The sequence below is a fragment of the Megalobrama amblycephala genome, linkage group LG2 (genome assembly GCF_018812025.1).
Source record: "Megalobrama amblycephala isolate DHTTF-2021 linkage group LG2, ASM1881202v1, whole genome shotgun sequence".
Lineage (NCBI taxonomy): Eukaryota > Metazoa > Chordata > Actinopteri > Cypriniformes > Xenocyprididae > Megalobrama > Megalobrama amblycephala.
In genome coordinates this window covers 6,352,506-6,371,622 of record NC_063045.1, presented here as the reverse complement: position 1 = coordinate 6,371,622, position 19,117 = coordinate 6,352,506, and the positions used below count along the sequence as shown (strand labels likewise).

The window sequence follows — 19,117 nt, the reverse complement described above, 5'->3', positions numbered from 1 at the left end:
TCCCTTAGTTGTGAGAATATTTTACCTTCATGCTCTCAGCAGTTCCTACATTTAAAGTGTCTTTTTATTATTATTTTTTATTATTATTGAAATATTGCTTTAATGTTCAATCAACTTTGGGACATGATCAACTCTGGGAAGTTAGTATCATTAATTCTGTAAGGTGCTTTGAATCAAATGAATATTTGTATAGCGTGTTTCCTCCAAAGGCTGCTTTCTCATTCCTCAAACATCAAAAAGGGTCACCTTTGGTTTGCTAATTGGAGTTTGTAAGCATCATTATTTGGAACAAAATATGAAAATGGCTCGGTGTTACACTATTTCAGTGCATGGCAGAGAGTCGAAGAACCACCTGACACAAAGCCATGGATCACCCCCTTATACAGAGCATGGTAGGCTATTAGGGGTCAAATTCATGCTTTCTGCATAACGAAATTATGTGAAAAACAGCTAATAAGCAGGTAGAATTACCGTTTGCTTGAAACGAGCTTACCTTAACTTGGCTGGCAATATTTTTTTTTTTTTTTTTTTTTTTTTTTTGTTTTTGGTCTGAGGGATCAAACAAAGGGATAGATGAACAAACTGGCTGTTTTACATTATAGGTTCCAGAAAGTGTTCATATGAGCTTGTATTTTTATTAGTATTATAATTTATATATTCTGATTTGTAATCAGAAGTCACCCTTTGCAAATCATTTAAAGCATTTTAAAAATTAAATCCATGAATGCAGTGCTTATCATGAGTGCCTTTTTGATTATTCTGAGCCAAAAGCTAAGTGTAAGTGCAAAATGTAAAACAGTGAAAATGTGTCAGTGAAACTGCATTTATCAATGCTGAATCTTCAAAATAGGCATAACTACATTTGTGGTTGTTTTTACACGTTATGTAGGCTACTCGTTGGGGGAAATGCAACACAACATGAATTCGATGCTTGTCAAATTGTATGCATATATAATTAGTTTATATTTCCGTGTCTACACTGGATGCGTGCGGCGCGACTAGACCCGCTTTGTCACGTCCATGCAGACAACTTAATCGAGCGAGCTGCTGATCCGGCGCTGCATGGCTGCACGTAATTTCAAATATTGAAGATTCGTCGTATAGAGGTAAGGACGACGGCTCATTAACCACTAAAAACGGAAGATGGAAGACGGATTTCAAATATTGAAGATTCGTCGTATAGAGGTAAGGATGACGGCTAACCACTAAAAACGGTCGATGGAATGCGATGTTTACCAGACGTTACGATCTTTCACAGACGTCTCCGCGACGTACGTGTGCTATCTACATATGTTTGTGAACAAGAGGTTTACTGAATGACAACGTTGTGAGGACGTCGTGGTAAAGTTCCATTTTTTTTTTTTTTTTTTTAAGAATCTTGGCTAACGTTCCAGAAACGTCGCGGGCACGTCCTCAAAAGACGTCGCTGGTTAATCCCACGGAGAACGTTGTAGCGACGTGGTCCATAGGTCTCCTGATAACTTTCCAGATATTGCATTAAGCCAACATTATGTTTGTTAATATGGCATTTGGATATTATGAGTAAATTTAATTGATTCAAGCTTTTTAAACGAATCGACATAGTTTTATTTATATTTGAGATATACCTAATAGCCTACTACATATTCATAAAATATTTGCCAGCAAAACTACCTAACATTTACTTAATAAATTGTGATTATTCATATGTTTGTGAACAAGAGGTTTACTGAATGACAACGTTGTGAGGACGTCGTGGTAAAGTTCCATTTTTTTTTTTTTTTTTTTTTTTTTTTAAGAATCTTGGCTAACGTTCCAGAAACGTCGCGGGCACGTCCTCAAAAGACGTCGCTGGTTAATCCCACGGAGAACGTTGTAGAGACGTGGTCCATTGGTCTCCTGATAACTTTCCAGATATGTAACTTTTGTGTTCAAAATTTACAAAAATTATACAATGGGAATGTACAACATGAATACATTTTCCAAACCGTGTTTTTGTTGTACCCTGAATCATTATGGTACACCTAGATAAGTGTTTATATTCGGACTATTTTAGACCAGTCTGGTAGGAAACCGCTGCGGAGTAGCACAAATACCTGCGTGATTCGTCATAGACATAAACAGAGAGAAGTAGCTCCGGCTACAATGTTCTTCCGCAAGATGCATGCAGTTCTGTTTAACCGTTAGAGCGCCAAAAGTTATGGACATGTTTATATTATATGTTGTGTTTGTGAATGAAGGAGATTTATTGGATGGGGCACGCGCGAGACAAATTCGAAATTTTAAATGAGCAAGTCTAACGGACTTTCGGAGAATCTTGAGTACTGCGCATGCGCATCATTTTGTTCTGTAACGGTCGACTTCCAGCAGACGGACACGGAGTAAAAGGTAAGCCCTACAAATCTGCTTTTATTTGCCCATGTGACATTAAATATCACTTGTGATGAGTAATGTTAGTGCAGTGTTTTTGGTTTTCTAAATGTATTTCATAAATAAATTACGTTTGATTAATGTGCGCACGAGCGCTGTCCCCGTGAGGCGGTCTGAGGTAGCGTTAACGTTAAAATTATCCGAGACGCAGTTTTATATTTTATTTTAGTTATTTTAAGTGTAACGTTCACTGTTTAATGCTATAAACGGCAGAATAATCACTTATATTCGTTAAACGGCAACTGTAGTAAAGTGTTTTTTTTAATTTTAGACCCTGTCAGGCCTCCCTGAAGCTCATGAACCATATTGAAAATTCAATAAAATCTGTATAAAACGGTTAATCAGACACACGGTTAAATACTTCACGATTTGTTTACTTAAATTCTTTGTAATGACAGCCAGTGAAGCAGCCAAATCAATGATTTAGAGTTGTTTATAACAAAATATTCTCGTTTGTCGCCACTTACTGGTTTAACGTGAACGTTATGTGTGAGTCTATTCATTCTAATAAATCTAACATACTTTTATTTTCAGCAGCTGGAGGAGAGACAGCCTGTGCAGCAACAACAAGACAACAATGATTATAAGCAGGGGTGGGTATTAAATTATTTTCTGACTTGTTCAGTACCAGTAGATATTTATAAGTCCTGGACTGATGGTGCTGCTATTGGTATGTATGTAACATTCAGTCATTAATTGCCCTTTATATACAACCATATATCATTCAGATAATCTCCAGGTGGACTGCACGGGTCCAGGATCAAGAGATCATTCATCATGCAGACCATGTTCCAGGAGAAGCAGCGTATACTGGGTGAACAACTATTCCCCCTTTTTTTTTTCTTCCAATATCACTTAGGTAAGACTAAATGGATTTAAAGTGATTTCAATCATGGTCATTTGTTTCAGGTCTGCTTGATCATTTTGTTGTCCTGGATGTGAGAACATGGTCAAAAGGTGTGTCAATCAGTGTCCAGCCATGAAAGCAGCCTTCTCATTAAAGGGTTAGTTCTCCCAAAAATGAAAATTCTGTCATTTATTACTTACCCTCATGTTGTTCCACACCCGTAAGACCTTTGTTAATCTTCAGAACACAAATTAAGATATTTTAGTTGAAATCCGATGGCTCGGTGAGGCCTCCATAGGGAGCAATGGACATTTCCTCTCTCAAGATCCATTAATGTACTAAAAACATATTTAAATCGGTTCATGTGAGGACAGTGGTTCAATATTAATATTATAAAGTGACAAGAATATTTTTGGAGTGTCAAAAAAACTACATAACGACTTATTTAGTGATGGCCGATTTCAAAACAATGCTTCAGGAAGCATCGGAGCACAGATGAATCAGTGTGTCGAATCTGCTGTACGGAGCGCCAAAGTCACGTGATGTCAGCCGTCGACACACTGATTCATTTATGCTCCGATGCTTCATGAAGCAGTGTTTTGAAATTGGCCATCACTAAATAAGTCGTTATTTTGGGGGGGTTTTTGGCGCTCCAAAAATATTCTTGTCGCTTTATAATATTAATATTGAACCACTGTACTCACATGAACTGATTTAAATATGTTTTTAGTACCTTTATGGATCTTGAGAGAGGAAGTGTCCATTGCTCCCTATGGAGGCCTCACTGAGCCATCGGATTTCAACTAAAATATCTTAATTTGTGTTCTGAAGATTAACAAAGGTCTTACGGGTGTGAAACAGCATGAGGGTAAGTAATAAATGACAGAATTTTCATTTTTGGGTGAACTAACCTTTTAAAAGGCTCAGGAGGACAAACAGGTAATTCACAGGGTTGAATTTCACAATTCAATTACTCACAGAGACAAGGAGATGTTAATAATTCTGAATTTGAGGGTCAGCAATTTTACTATGTGATACATTTTGTCAGGTTGGATGGAAGGGAAGGAGCGAGGACTCAAATGCAAGGAAGAGGGCTTTTATTAATAATAAAAAATAAAACAAAAACACAACAAAAACTACCCCGTGGGGGAAAACAGACTTAACAAAAAACAAGACGTGACTTGACTCGGCTTGACTTGACGAAAACACCAGGGAAAATATGACAACGAACCAGCACAGGACTGCAAACACAAGGAGAATAAATAGGAGAGCAAACAAGGCAGGTAACGAGGGAGGACAGGTGGGGCAAATCAACCAATAATGAGGTAACAAGGTGGGCGGGGTCAAGACAATAGACATGAGAGCACATGGCACAAAGAAACACATGACAAGCCATGTGCTCACATCAAACAAAACAAAGACACAAGCACATGGCCAATGAAGACAAATCACAAGCCATGTGCTTACACAAGACGAGACATGAACACGTGACTATGAAAACTCATAAGCCACGTGTTCACACAAAACAAGACAAAAACACAACATGAAAGCACGCGGCAGGTGGAATAACCGCATGCTACACAAAACATGAGACAAGAGCGCACGGCAAGTGAAAGTACACACAACCCGTGCGCTCACAATAAAGACAGGACTGGGAGCGCGAGTGTCCGAATCCCGACACGAAACCGAAACCAAACTAGACACGAGTGCCGGGATCCGAACGCCACGCTCCCAACATGAAACAAGGCACGCAGACAAGAGAGCGCACGGCCCGAGAACACTCGAGACCGTACGCTCACACAAAAACACGACAAGAACGGGAGTGTCAGAGCTCTGTCACAAAACCAAGAAATTAACTAGACCGAAGTGACAGAACCCTGACACATTTACACTTTTTATTTAATTCAGAATGAAATCATTGTGATTGATGAATCTGAATATAGGTGATGTGTACATTTATTTAGAAATCGGATTTGATATTTTAAAATGCACTGTCTGTCCAAAATTACAGACTTTCCCGCTGTTGGTGCATATTAACCATCATCCTGTCATTGTTTCTTTTCTGTTTCAAAAAGCAGACTTTATATTTATCATTCCAGGTCCTGATTAGGAGACGCAGAGAACATGAAGCTACAGTATGTGCCGTGCTGCTTATATTTATCAAGCAATAAAAATGCTTAAAACTAAAAACAAGCATTTTAAAATTTTATGAAAACAGTCATTTATTACACTCCATTCATTCAACAGCAATGGTTGATTTCTTACGTCATTGCATCATTTCTACATCATTCCACATGCTTTACAATTTCAAATTTCAGTTTTTAATCAAGTGTTTACATGTCCTATCGAACAGATTAGAAAAGGTTTAAACCACCCCTTACAATCAGAAGGAAATTTTAAAATCTGATTTGGCAAATTTATTCTGAATGACATTGTTGCATGTGACTTAAAGGGATAGTTCACCCAAAAATGAAAATTCTGTCATCCTTTACTTATCCTTTACAAATGATACACAATCACATCACATAGGCTGCTTGGCAACCCTATAATTTTTTTAAATCTAAAACTATAGCAGCAACATTAGCTGTGTTTACATGGGTTCTAATAATCAGACTTTAATCAGACTAGAAGCACAGATTGAACAAAAAGTCACATGTTAATTGGAATGAATTGGCCGGGTCCAATTGACATTTCATTCGGATTGAAAGAGCATGTTTAAAACTTTTTTCAAATCTGTTCGATACTATCAAATACAATCCAAAATCTCCTTCCACTCATCATCTTATCCACAAGCTCCTTGTTTTGGCCGTTGAAATGAGCATTTTTTACTGCTTAAATATAAACAGCATGGCACAAAGCTTAATGTCCTCATCGTCTCCTAATTAGGACCCATAATAGATAAATGTTAAGTCTGTTTTTAAAACAAAGAAATCTGTGTAGTGCAGTCGTGCAATGTACCAACTGCTTTGACATGATTATCGGGTTAACTAACTTGTATGCAAGGGCTCTCAAACTGTGTTCGAACTTTCACAGTGTACGCCTGCCTAAAGGGTTAGTTCACACAAAAATGAAGAAAAAAAAAAAGACTCACCCTTATGTCATTCTGAACATCCAAGACTGTTGTTCATCTTCGAAACATAAGTGAAGATATTTTAATGAAATCTGAGAGCTTTCCATCCCTCAATTTACAGACCATGCAACTAACACTTTGACACTTCAAAAAGTTCATAAAGTGATTGTAAAAGTGATCCATATGAATGGAGCAGTTTATTCCAAATTTTTGAAGAGACTTGTTCGCTTAATGCAATATACAGTTTGAGTTTAGACTTTTATTCACATATAAACATTAATTAGCAAACAATGGAAAATGGAAGCTCAACTTTTTGTATATGCACTAGTGTGTTGAATTTGTTTATTATATAAGGTGATCAAGTTTATTCAGAAAATTTGGACTAAACCTCTCAATTAGATTAGATTTACGATCTGTATGAAATTATTTTATTTTAAACATCAAAGTGGCAGTTGTGTAGACTGTCAATAAAAGGGACAAAGCTCTCAGATTTCATTAAATTATCTTTATTTGTGTCTTGAAGATGAATGAAAGTCTTGACAGGTTTGGAACGACATGAACTCATGTCATGATAAAAACAATGTTATAACTTACAATATATACATGATAATATTTTAATGATTTCAAAAATACTTTGATGAATACAAAAAACATTTAGGCTACATGAAATATGCCCTTACTGTATTTTTTTCTTAAATTATTTTTTTTGTGCTTTCGTGTACATGAAGATGTTTTTTTGAGGATGCTGCTATGATAGACCCTAGATTTAAGGGAAAAGTGAAAAATGAGTAAGTCTGACAGTGACATGATTATAAATGTAATTCGGTAATTTAACTGATCTTGCCCAAACTCACCTAGTCAGAGCCAGTTGCGTTCAGTCAGTGTTTAAAATCTGTAAGGAAACAGCTAATAGTAAAACTTGTTTTAGAATATTAAAGTAAAACTACTTTAAAATATTATTATTTTACAATATTTTTCAACAAATGCAGCCTTGGTAAGTGGAAGAGACTGCTTTCAAAAGTAAAAATGCAGCTTCTATCAATGTAATCTTCTCTTTCAGCTGCCAGAGGAGGATGATGATGATGGCAGTGGTGACCGAGATGAAGAGGAGGAGGAACATGTAAGTTAGACACGCTTTCCTCATTCCTTTCTAACAAATAATAAACCTGACTACAACAACTAGTACAATAACATTGTTTTTAGCTTCCAGTTTGCAAAAATCCAAAGTGATCCTTGCCTCAGAAGAGCCTGAGAAAGACACACTTCCTCTTCTCTCACAGCTCTCCATCATCTTCCTCCTCAACACTGTTGGAAAGAGTGTTCTACACAGCTGAGGACACGGTAATGAAAGATCTCAAATTCTTCCTGAGAAAGTCCACATGTTTATTTTCTTGAACAAAAACTGTACATGTATTTTTGGGTGGGCCAAACTATTATTTGAAGAAATGCTAAAAATCTCTATATTGCTCTTTATACACATCTTTTACTCTTTATGAGTGTCATCTTCTAGATTTTTTTTTATCTTTTGGGAAGCTCAAGGACTGTAAAAGTTCTAGTAAAGCAGTATTAAATCACATTACCTCAGTATATATTACTCATACAGGACACTTAGGAAATGGTTTAAAACATTTTTTTGCAAATAAAGTAATAAAATATCTGCTGAATCTTTTTCACATATTTTTGTGCTAAATTTTGGAGAGTAGTAATCATAAGAGTATAAATATAATTGATAAAATCATTATTTAACTATACCCATCTCTCTAATGATGAAACACTTTTCAATAAAAAGAATAAAACATTAATCATTGGTTACATTTATTTATTGATTGTATTGTTTGGTCTATGAATGTGTTTGATTTATAAATTCATGTGTTCAATTTTCTGTACTCATAACTTAACACTTGGTTGCATGGTAATGTTAATGTATTGGCTTATTGTACAAAGTAACAATGCTGATGATTTCATGGATGCAGTGTGTTTCTAGCCATTTTCTATCATAATTTAATGAGGGCTTCTATTGGTTTCCATTACATATTTTGATCTGCAAATGTATTAACCAAAGCAATACAATTCCTTATAACAATTAGAATTTATAATGTTTTATAGCAGAGAATTAAGTGTTCAGTTCTGCATGGATTCTGTGCATGGAACACAGAATGTTCGTTAACTTTGGATGGTATAATGGCATGTTGTCCAATGTCCATTATCCCTTTATGTTGTACCTGTTTTGTCATTCCTGTTCATCAAATGTTTTTAAATAAATAACTGTTAACAATTTTCTTATTGTCTGCAGTTGATTGCTATGTTTTAGAATATGGGTGATTCTTTTAATGATGGCTAATATTAAATCACAGTGGTACAGTATTTAAATTGTACAGTGAGAAACTGAATTTACAGTGATTACCTGTTATCTACTGTTTATAGTACTGTATTGCATACAATACAAAAAAACAGTGCTTAACTGTTTTTTGTATGTAAATGCAATTGAAATCACAGTATTTATTTTTTTTCTTCTACAGTAAAACAATCAATACTGTAAATACAACTAAAATCACAGTGTTTAATTGTTTTTTATTTTACAGTGAATACACAAAATACTGTAAATGGAAGTACGGTACCCTTACTGTAAAACGTATTCACAGTAACTTACTGGCAACAATTAGCCAGTAAGTTACTGTAAATACAACTAAAATCACAGTATTTAATTGTTTTTGATTTCACAGTGTATACATAAAATACTGTAAATGGAAGTACAGTACCCTTACTGTAAAACGTATTCACAGTAACTTACTGGCAACGATTAGCCAGTAAGTTACTGTAAATACAACTAAAATCACAGTATTTAATTGTTTTTGATTTCACAGTATATACATAAAATACTGTAAATGGAAGTACAGTACCCTTACTGTAAAACGTATTCACAGTAACTTACTGGCTAATCGTTGCCAGTAAGTTACTGTAAATTTCACAGTAAATTTTTTACAGTGCTCATATGAAACCATTGACTTCTGCTCGACAGACAAACTGCTTTAAAACATAATACTAAACTCATAAATGCTGATGTTTGACAAAAAAGGGTTCAAATTGAAATATGAAATATCATACACATTGTGTGCATATGCATCATGATCTTATATGCAGTGATCTAGTTTCAGTAGTTATTTCCAGATCAAGAGATCTTTCTAAGCAGAACTATTCTTTATACCTGTTTTTCCTTATAAAGGTCATATTTAGTTTTTTTGTTTTTCCACAAATGTCTGGGTCATTTTAAGGATAAATGCAATCTATGATTTACAATTTATGATTTCTGTTGGTTGTTCATAATTTACTGAACATAATTGGTTCATAATAAGAAAGTAATAAACACTGAAAACAAACTTATTTTTTAGGAGCATAACAGGTCTCCTGTCCATAGGTAAAATAAATCAGATCAAAATAAAACAAAATATGACACTGGTGGGTTTAGCCACATGTCAAAAGGTGAAATATCGAAAAACCTTTGACATTCAGATTTTAATTTCTTACTAAATGTAAACTGTGCAGACTATGAAAACAAAATATTAGTTCCTGTTTTGTATATATGGTTAATAAAGAATAAAAAGCAAAGATTAAAATGGTTTAAAATGTGTGTTTTTTGTAAGGTGTTTAAATATTGTTGGCTCACTTTGGCTGAATGTGTTCATTAAAGTGGGATTCATGTAAAGTGGGTGAATTTAACCTTCAGTAACTATACTCAAATTCATTAAATAAATTGGAAATTAATGGTCATTCAGTTTTATTTGTTAACCTTTTTGTTGAATGTGTTGCAGTCACATTTTTAATATTTTGTAGTTAATTTTCATCAATATTCTCATATTCAGATTTCATCTAATTAAATGCCAACATAAAATGTTCTATCAGCTGTTTTGAATTTCACACATGAATTGAGTGAACTTTACTCATAGCCTTGGATATATGTTTTTGGATTTGTCAAATTTGTTGTTGAATAAATCACATGTTTGTAATTGCAGGTGAATCGTTGGTAAATCATGTTATAATACATTAAATGAATAGTTATGAATGTAGAAGTAGTTTTCCTCCACATAATGGTGATAAATACCCCGAACAGCAGAGCTTAATTGTTTGTAAAGTGTGCATACCGCTGCATAGAGCGCCATCTAGTGTTCAAAATGAGACTTCATATTGGAACAATATTACATTAGCGTGCTCTCGGTCTCGGTGCTTGTTTATCAGTCAAAAAAGATCAAAAAGAAAAGAAAAACACAAAGTCTCTGTGATCTTCTGGCCTCTACGGCTCAAGTCCCTTCAAAGCAAGTCTGGGGGATTTTTTTCTCCTGTATATTGTCCAGGAAGAGAAAATGGTGTGTGTAAGATGTACACAATGGATGATAGTAGTAGCCTATACTAGTGTAGCAGTACAGTATGAATACCACACGACGTATGTTTAGCCTATTAGAACATCATCTCCATCTCTCTATCATTACCAGGAATACACTCCACATTTTAGTATATTAACTAAATATTTTTAAGGACTGATTTGAACAGTTGCCTTTTGTTACAGGTCATATCAAATAACCTTTGATATTTATACCGTCCTGTCCAATGCATTTTTTCCTCATGTAGGCCTATGTGTTTTGTATATGGTTTTAACATCATCCACTGCACAATATACAGCACTAAATTAAGATAAATGAAGTTTGATTATACACCAGAAACACAAACTATAAAGCTTCCAAAAATACTTTATACTGTCAGTGTGACTGTAATCAGCCTAAAACACATCAGGATGTGCTGACAACACTATACTCACATGGTTTCAGGGTCTACACTTTAAAAATGATTATTCAAAATATGATTTCAAGAAGAAAATAAGCCAATTTCTGCAATAGATTCAAAGCCAGTTTTGTCAAAGGCAGCATTAATCTGATTGATTTCAAAACACTAAACTGTATTTAAATGCAGTGAATGACTAAATTACACTCACTAATGACAGAAACACTGAAGCTGTTGATCTTTAGAGTCTGTGTTTCTGGTGTTTGTGATGTTCAGAGATCAGTCTGATGATCTTCAGTCTGTCAATGTAACAAACAGCAGAAGAACATCATCGATTCACACTTTCACTCCTCAAACAAACATACAAGAGACTCATGAATGATCATCAACAACTTAATGAACATCATATTAACACACATCATGATTTCACCTGTAATAAATCATCCCAGTACAAATAAACAAACAAATACATAAAAAAATGGCAGTGTTAAATATGATCATGTGTTTCTGTTGTTTTTCTCCCTCTGTGTGAAACAGTTTCTCATGTTTCTGTAGAAACCTGTAAACCTGTTCATGAAGCAGAACAGGAAGAAACTCTTCACCTATAATCACACATGATCTCAGAGCCCGTTATCTCACACACAAGATGTTTTTCCACAAAAAAAAAAGAAAAAGAAAAAAAAAAAAGAAAGAAAAAACAACCACAGCAGGTTTCAGTTTGACAGAAGAGAGAATTCACACAGATTCAGAGGATAGGTTTATTAGATCAGACACTGAAATGATGAAGAAAATGTTGCTCTGTTTTTGCTGTTGGAGTCTAATTGGTAAGTTATAAATGCATTTTTTTTTATGTTTATTATTATTTATTCAGAAAAAGAAGGTACAAAAGCTGTTTCTGGTGTGGCACACTTTCAAAACATACTATATGAATTTAGGTACTAATATATTCCATATATATATATATATATATATATGTGTGTGTGTGTGTGTGTAATGTGTGTGTACAGGGGTGCCGCCAGGAATTTTGGGCCCCATGACAAAAAAAATCTAATTGGGCCCCCTCTGCGCAGCTGTTGTCACCACATCTCTAGGACCTAACTGTCCCATCAAAAGCTTTACATAACTCTAATCAAAGCTTCTTGTAGTTCAATACTAGTACCAGGGCTGGACTGAGGCTAAAATTCGGCCCTGGACAAACCCAGCCCGTGCAGCCCACGAGTTCCCCTGTGAATGTTTTTGCTGGGGTTAGGGCCTTAAATTGGAGTAAATAAATGAATAAATAAAACAAGTCTGTGACAAATAATGATGGATATTATTGAATTTACTAATTTATTCTGAAGAATGTCGTCAACCAAACCATTTTGGTTAAGCTACCCTTGACTCCAATTATTTTATTTTTTATGTTATACAGAAAGAAAGTAATTCATGTTTGTAATGACATTATAGGGTGAGTAAATTAAGACATTTTGGGTTGAACTACTCCTTTAAAACAATAACATTTTTAAAGAGTTAACACCTAATTTATGTAAGACACTGATATCTATCTTTCATGATGCTCTCATTGAAATAACATTTCACTTCAATTAAAATTCATAAGAACTATTAAAAATGTCATAAAACATATTTAAAGAAATAAAAAATAAAGCTTTTTTCTTATCCCATGGGATACAGGCTTTAGAGCTGTTTTGTTATATTATCCTTTAATTGCCCTTTACTATGGTTTAACTGTAAGATCATGATAGACAGAGCACAGGTAAAACCATGCTTCTTATTACCTTGGGTATATGGTTTCTAAAATAAATAAACTATAGATTGTGTAATAAAATATTGTAAGCATAGAAAATACGAAAACAGTCTTTATGAAAGAAAGTGATTTATATTTTGCAATAGGCCCTATTAAACATAAGTAGGCCTAATAATAGCAGCATTTTTAATAAATACATTTCTGCCAAAACACCATATTTCTTCACTGTTAGTAGCTGCAAGGTAAATTACGATAAAGGTTGTAACGGTGGCCGCCCCGATTTAACTTAAAGCATTAAAGTTTCAATTGTTCGGGCGCCAGACAAGTCTCAACTTGTCAAGAAAAAATAATAATAATAATTTTAATTTCCCGGTACAGCTCATAAACCACCGATACAAAAAAAAAAAAAAAAACGCCATTCCAAAATGGCTTAAATGACAGTCACAGAATGAAGGTTTTCAGTTCAAGATAATGTTATTTAAAGAAAAAATGAAAACCACAAGTCAGTTACACAATTCATTTTTCAACAGAATTTGTATATATTTTTCCAGTGACAAACAAAATACCAAAATACATTTTGATTCACATTTCATAATTCACAATCGACTCTTTCCTTTTAACCAGTTTTCATAGAATATTACTACATTTCAAACAACCACAATATAAAACAAAAAAAACAAAAATAGACCAGCGATCATCTCACTCAGTGTATTTGTAGTGAGGAAGCGAGCGTGTTTGCGTGCGTGTGCGTGTGTGTGTGTTGCTATGGTTGCTGGCTGCGTAACGGCCACACTACTGGATGGAGAGCCCTGGAAATAGTTTGGGGATTTCAATGCGAATACCTGGGCAGGCGAGACAAACTTGGGTTACGTTGCACCCGGCAGATGAACCATTCCGGAGATCAATTCCGCCGTCACTCTGCGATCGCGCCGGTTGCCAAGGAACAGGTTAGGCGATTTCCCGTGAGGTTAGAAGATGTCGGAGTCAACCAATGCGAATACCTGTAGTAGGCGAGTCAAACTGGGAGGTAGCTGGAGGTATGTTGCACCAGGAAGGCAAACAGTGCAGAGCTCAGTTCCTGACGTCACTTTAGGATTGCACCCGGTCAGTAAATCCAGAAAATCCAGCAACAACAATGGCAGGCCTTCGGTTCAGGTAGCATGCGTCCCACTTCAGTAACCAACACGTTTCTTTCTCTCTTTTTTTTTTTCTTTTTTATCTGTCGTCCTTCTTCTTCTTCTTTCAGTTTTATGGCGGGTTACAGACCATCGCTAAGTGCGTGCGTGTGCGTGTGTGTGTGTTGCTATGGTTGCTAAGGTGCATACCGCCACCTACTATATTGGAGTGTGTAAATTCATGGCTTCAATGATCTTTTTAAATTCTTTTACCTATACCTGTTTCTTGCATAAATTTCATTAATGCCTCCACAACTTCACTTTGAGAATTTCCTATAGTTAAAATACTACTTATATCCCATTCCCTCCCTATTTTAATAATACATTCTTTAAATTTACTCCTTTCTTCCTGAAATTTCCTACAATTTATTAAAACATGTTCAACATTTTCTTTACAGTTACATACCTCACATTTATCTGAGTTTATTTTACTCATAAGAAATAATGTATTATTAAGTCTTGTGTGACCCAACCGTAGTCTTGTATAAATGATTTCCTCTCTTCTATTTCTACTATTAAATGTTCTAACTTTAATTGATTTTTGAACTCTGTAATATTCTCTTCCTTTATTGTCTAAATCCCATGTTTTTTGCCATTTTCTGTCAATAATACTTTTTATTATAGCTTTACCTTCATTTTTTCCAAGAGAAATCTCAATTTTGTCAGTAAGATTTAGAGCTTTTTTTGCTAATTTATCAGCTTCCTCATTACCTAAAATTCCTATATGTGCAGGTATCCAACAAAACTGAACATCTATTTGCAATCTTTCTAAATTTAACAATGCTGTATAAATTTCTATTAAAATATCTTCTCTAGTTGTTTTACTAGTAATAAGAGTCTGTAATATTGCTGCTGAGTCAGAATATATTATCACTCTGTCAGGTTTGACTTCCTCCACCCATTGTAAACCCAGAGAAACTGCCACTAGTTCAGCTGTATACACAGAGACATGATTGGATATTCTTTTATTGATCTTTACTTTGAGTTCTGGAATATCAATGCCCACTCCTACATGCCCATTACCTGGATCTTTAGAGCCATCTGTAAAAATTCCTAAATATCCATAATATTTTTTACTCATGTAGTCTTGTATTAAATTGCAAATATTTTCCTTTCCATTCTCTAACCATTCCTTTTTCTTTTTAATTAATTCTAAGTTAACCATGGGCTCTGGAAATATCCATGGTGGAATTCTACTTATAATATTTTCTGTAATAAACTCTAATTTGTTTACCTGTCTTCCTTCCGTTTCCCCTTCCTTTTATACCATTTCCTCTTTACTTCCTGATTGATCATTTCCGCCCATTTTGGAAAAGTAATTTGTATGCATTTTTTTTCCTGTTTTCTTTTCAGTTCGCCACAAGGTGGTGGTGTTGGATTGACAAGCTTGTAGTTGTGTGTATTGGCGTTTTCCAGTTTACCTCGTCATGTCTTTACATGGTCGCAGCTGTTTTCAGCTAGATTCACCACCGAACCTGTAATGTTCCCATATCACACGACTGTTTTAACCAGTTCAACTCTGCGGCCTACCTCGGACCCACATGTGGGTCCAATATTGCATCATCATAATTATTTACAAAAATCTATAAATTGTGGAGCACAAAACTAGACATATAGGGTATCTTTTAAAAGCCTAGAACCTCACTCAGCTTTCTTGCCAATCCTGTCACTTTTGCATTTGTATTACACAAAAGAACATAATAAGGTCTAAATTTAACCCCCCCGCAACGACCCCCCCTTGAAAAAATCATATTCATAATATTCAAATTAATATTTATATCACACAAACTCACCAAACATAGACAAGTCGTATATCAAATGAAAGCTTTATTTCACCGATCCGATACGTTTTAGTAACAAAATTATCAAAAGAATCATGAAGATAAATATGACTCCTCTGAACAAGCCAATACATAAATCATATTCCTGCTCCGATCACTACTTCCTCATGTAGCTACTAGCCTCAAACGCTGTATCAGCTCGTTCTTTAGGTTGTTTTCTTCCAAATGAGACTATTTTCACTTGTCTGTGAGCATGTATGGCCAAACGACACTGCAATATGTCTCATATGTGCAGATCTAAACATGTGATGCAGCCAAAAACGTTTATTACCCTTAGTATCAATGATCTTTGTTAGCGGCGATTGTTGATGACGTCATCGCGTATTGCGTCCTACCACCTTAAAGCTAGCTCTCGTAGCTCTCCATAGACATGTCGATCACTTTTCTAGCGCATTCATAGGCTGAGATATGCGCCTGTAACGTTGAGGAGGCGGGACCACTGAGCGTGTCTTCCTGAGGACGTCCAGTTCAGCTAGAAAGCTAGTTGGAGAGTACTGACAGTGTTTTCCCCTGTATTATTGCGTTAAAAACCGGTTAGAGCACTTTGTCTTTGCACAATGGCTTCACAAAAGGTGTTTTTTGGTGTGAATTCGGTTTTGGAGGAGCTTGATCGTCTGAGTGACTGAATCTTTCAGCAACACTAGCTTTGACGCGGTCAGAAAAGCTGCGTGGGACAGGATCCTCATCTTCAGTAAGTAACGTTACACATAAGCGTTGTCTTTGTGCATTTCATATCGTGTGTTGCATGTATATTTGTATTGTTGCATGTATGTTTGTATTTTTGCATGCATATTTGTATTGTTTCGCACATTTGTGCATCGGTTGCATTTAGAAGTGCATTGCCTTGTGCGCTTTACACGTTTAATGTGCACGCGAATTGCAGTTTACATAACTGTTTATGTTTCGTGCATATTTTAATAATTGCTTGCATTTGTGCATTGGTTGTGCTCATTTATTTTTTATTTTTTTGCATGCACATGTATTTGTGTATCTGTTTTGTGGTTATGCTAATTGCCTTCGTGTATGTTATGTGCATATGTGAATTGCATTTGTGTATATGTTATGTGTATATATGAATTACCTTTGTGCATATGTTTAATTATTTTAGCATGCATTTGTGCGTATGTATCATTATTTTAGCATGAGTTTCAGGATTTCAATGTGAATTTACAAATTTGTTTTGTTTTTCAGACTAGACTGATTGATGAAGGATGGATAGTAGCTAACAAGTCAGCCAGGCACCTACAAGGAAGTGGTTTGGCCACCAGCACACCTCCCACCTCCATCTCTATCATAAAATTGTGAACAAATACAATAAAAAACACAAAGTATTCCACTGATGTGCTAAAATGTAGGTGGTTTTCTGTCAAATGAGACCATTTTTATCCATTTACTCTAACATATATGAGTAGGGCACTCTTTTTAATTCAGGTATGCCCATTTTTTTCAGTACAAGTACACATGGAGGTGCCAGTGCCATCTTTCAGTTAAATCTCAATAATTTTTGTTCAGAAGGAGATATTGAGCAGATTCTTTTTTTTCCCCTGTTTACTGCTACCCAGTGGAATAAAAATAAATATTCTGAAGGGACATAGACCAAACAGATCATAAATTACAGACTCTTAAATCAAATTTTGATTTGAAAAATAAATATAAATGATTTTTTTTTCATTTGCGTATCATAAAATTGTGAATAAATACAATAAAATAAATGCAATATTCACCACTGTGTTAAAACTATGAGAGTTTTCTTTAAAATGAGACCATTTTTATCCTCTTAGTCCAACGTATATGAGCAGGGCACTCTTTTTAATTCAGGTATGCCCAATTCTTTCAGAAACGAGACCGTATTAGTTCACATGGAGGCACCACCACCTCCTTTCAGTTTAATCTCAATAACTTTTGTTCAGAAGGAAATATCAAGAAGATTATTTTTTTCCCCCTATTTTCTGCCACCTAGTGGAATCAAAAGAAACTTTCTGCAGGTTTATAGGTTTATAGATCCTGAATTACAGACTCTCAAATAAAAACTTTATTGAAAAATAAATAAAAATCAGACTTTTTTATTTGTATTTATCATAAAATTGTGAATAGATACAATAAAATATATGCAATATTCCACTACTGTGTTAAAATTTAGAGGGTGTTCTGTAAAATGAAACTATTTTTATCCTTTTACTTCAATTTTTATGGGTAAGGTGCTCTTTTTGATTCAGGTATGTCCAATTCTTTCAGAAATCAAAAATGGAGACGGTAAAGGTATGCTTGGTGACACTAATACCTCCTTTCAGTAAAATCTCAATAACTTTTGTTTAGAAAGAGATATCAAGAAGATTCTTTTTTCCCCTGTTTACTGCCACCTAGTGGAATAAAAAGAAACTTTCTGCAGGTTCGTAGACTAAACCTATCCTAAATTACATATTTTTAATAAAAATAATAATAAAAAATTATATAAAAATTTGATTTTTTATCTGTTTATCATAAAATTATGAATAAATACAATATAATATATACAATATTCCACCACTGTGTTAAAATATAGAGGGTTTTCTGTAAAATGAGACCATTTTAATCAATTTACTGCAATGTATGTGGCTAGGGTGCTCTTTTAAATTCAGATATGCCTAATCCTCTAAAAAAAAAACCAAAATGCTGCAGAGCTGATTAAACACAATTCTGAGACAAATCTGAAAGGATCAAGGCATCAAGCGATTTGCGCTGTTTATTACTTCATAGGGCGGCAGTGGTGAGCGGGTATATTTGCCTTTTGCAGTTTCTCATGCGCTCCAATTAAAAACATAAAACAGCGCGGGAGGGGGAGGTCTCTCTCACTTTGGCCTGTCAGTTCAGAAGACAAACCAATGGGCCAGTCCTTGGCAAAAAAAAATAAATTAAATAAAATAAAAAAATAACCTTTTGTCGGCCCACCGGGAAAATGCCAGGTATGCCAGATTACCAGTCCAGCCCTGGTCTCTGTATTTCTAGCGTGCCGTGCATTGATTGACTGTCTGCAACTAACTAAACACCGTCACTGATGAGTGCGCTAAGGCAGGACCAAACCATTTCATGCAGATACAGGGGGGTGGTCGGTCAGTATGGATGTTTTATTTTTTGGTCAATGGTGATATTTAACTTTTATTGCCAAAATAAGTCAAATCAAAGACATCATTCATTTTATTATTATTTGAAATATACTCAATGATGATGGTTTATATAGTGTATAATATAATAAAAATTTTAAATTAGTTTTTACCTATT

The 19,117-nt window shown here is 34.8% G+C and overlaps 1 protein-coding gene and 1 long non-coding RNA gene across 3 annotated transcripts in view; both read left to right on the top strand.

The window, feature by feature from the left end:
- The window catches only part of LOC125263285, a 1,003,076-nt gene that overhangs the window by 320,769 nt on the left and 663,190 nt on the right, over positions 1–19,117 (top strand). The window lies entirely within an intron of this gene.
- On the top strand, positions 1,961–3,426 carry LOC125263304. The gene is made up of 4 exons (XR_007183784.1): positions 1,961–2,367; positions 2,944–3,002; positions 3,138–3,223; positions 3,319–3,426. It is a non-coding gene; the product is annotated as an uncharacterized LOC125263304 (long non-coding RNA).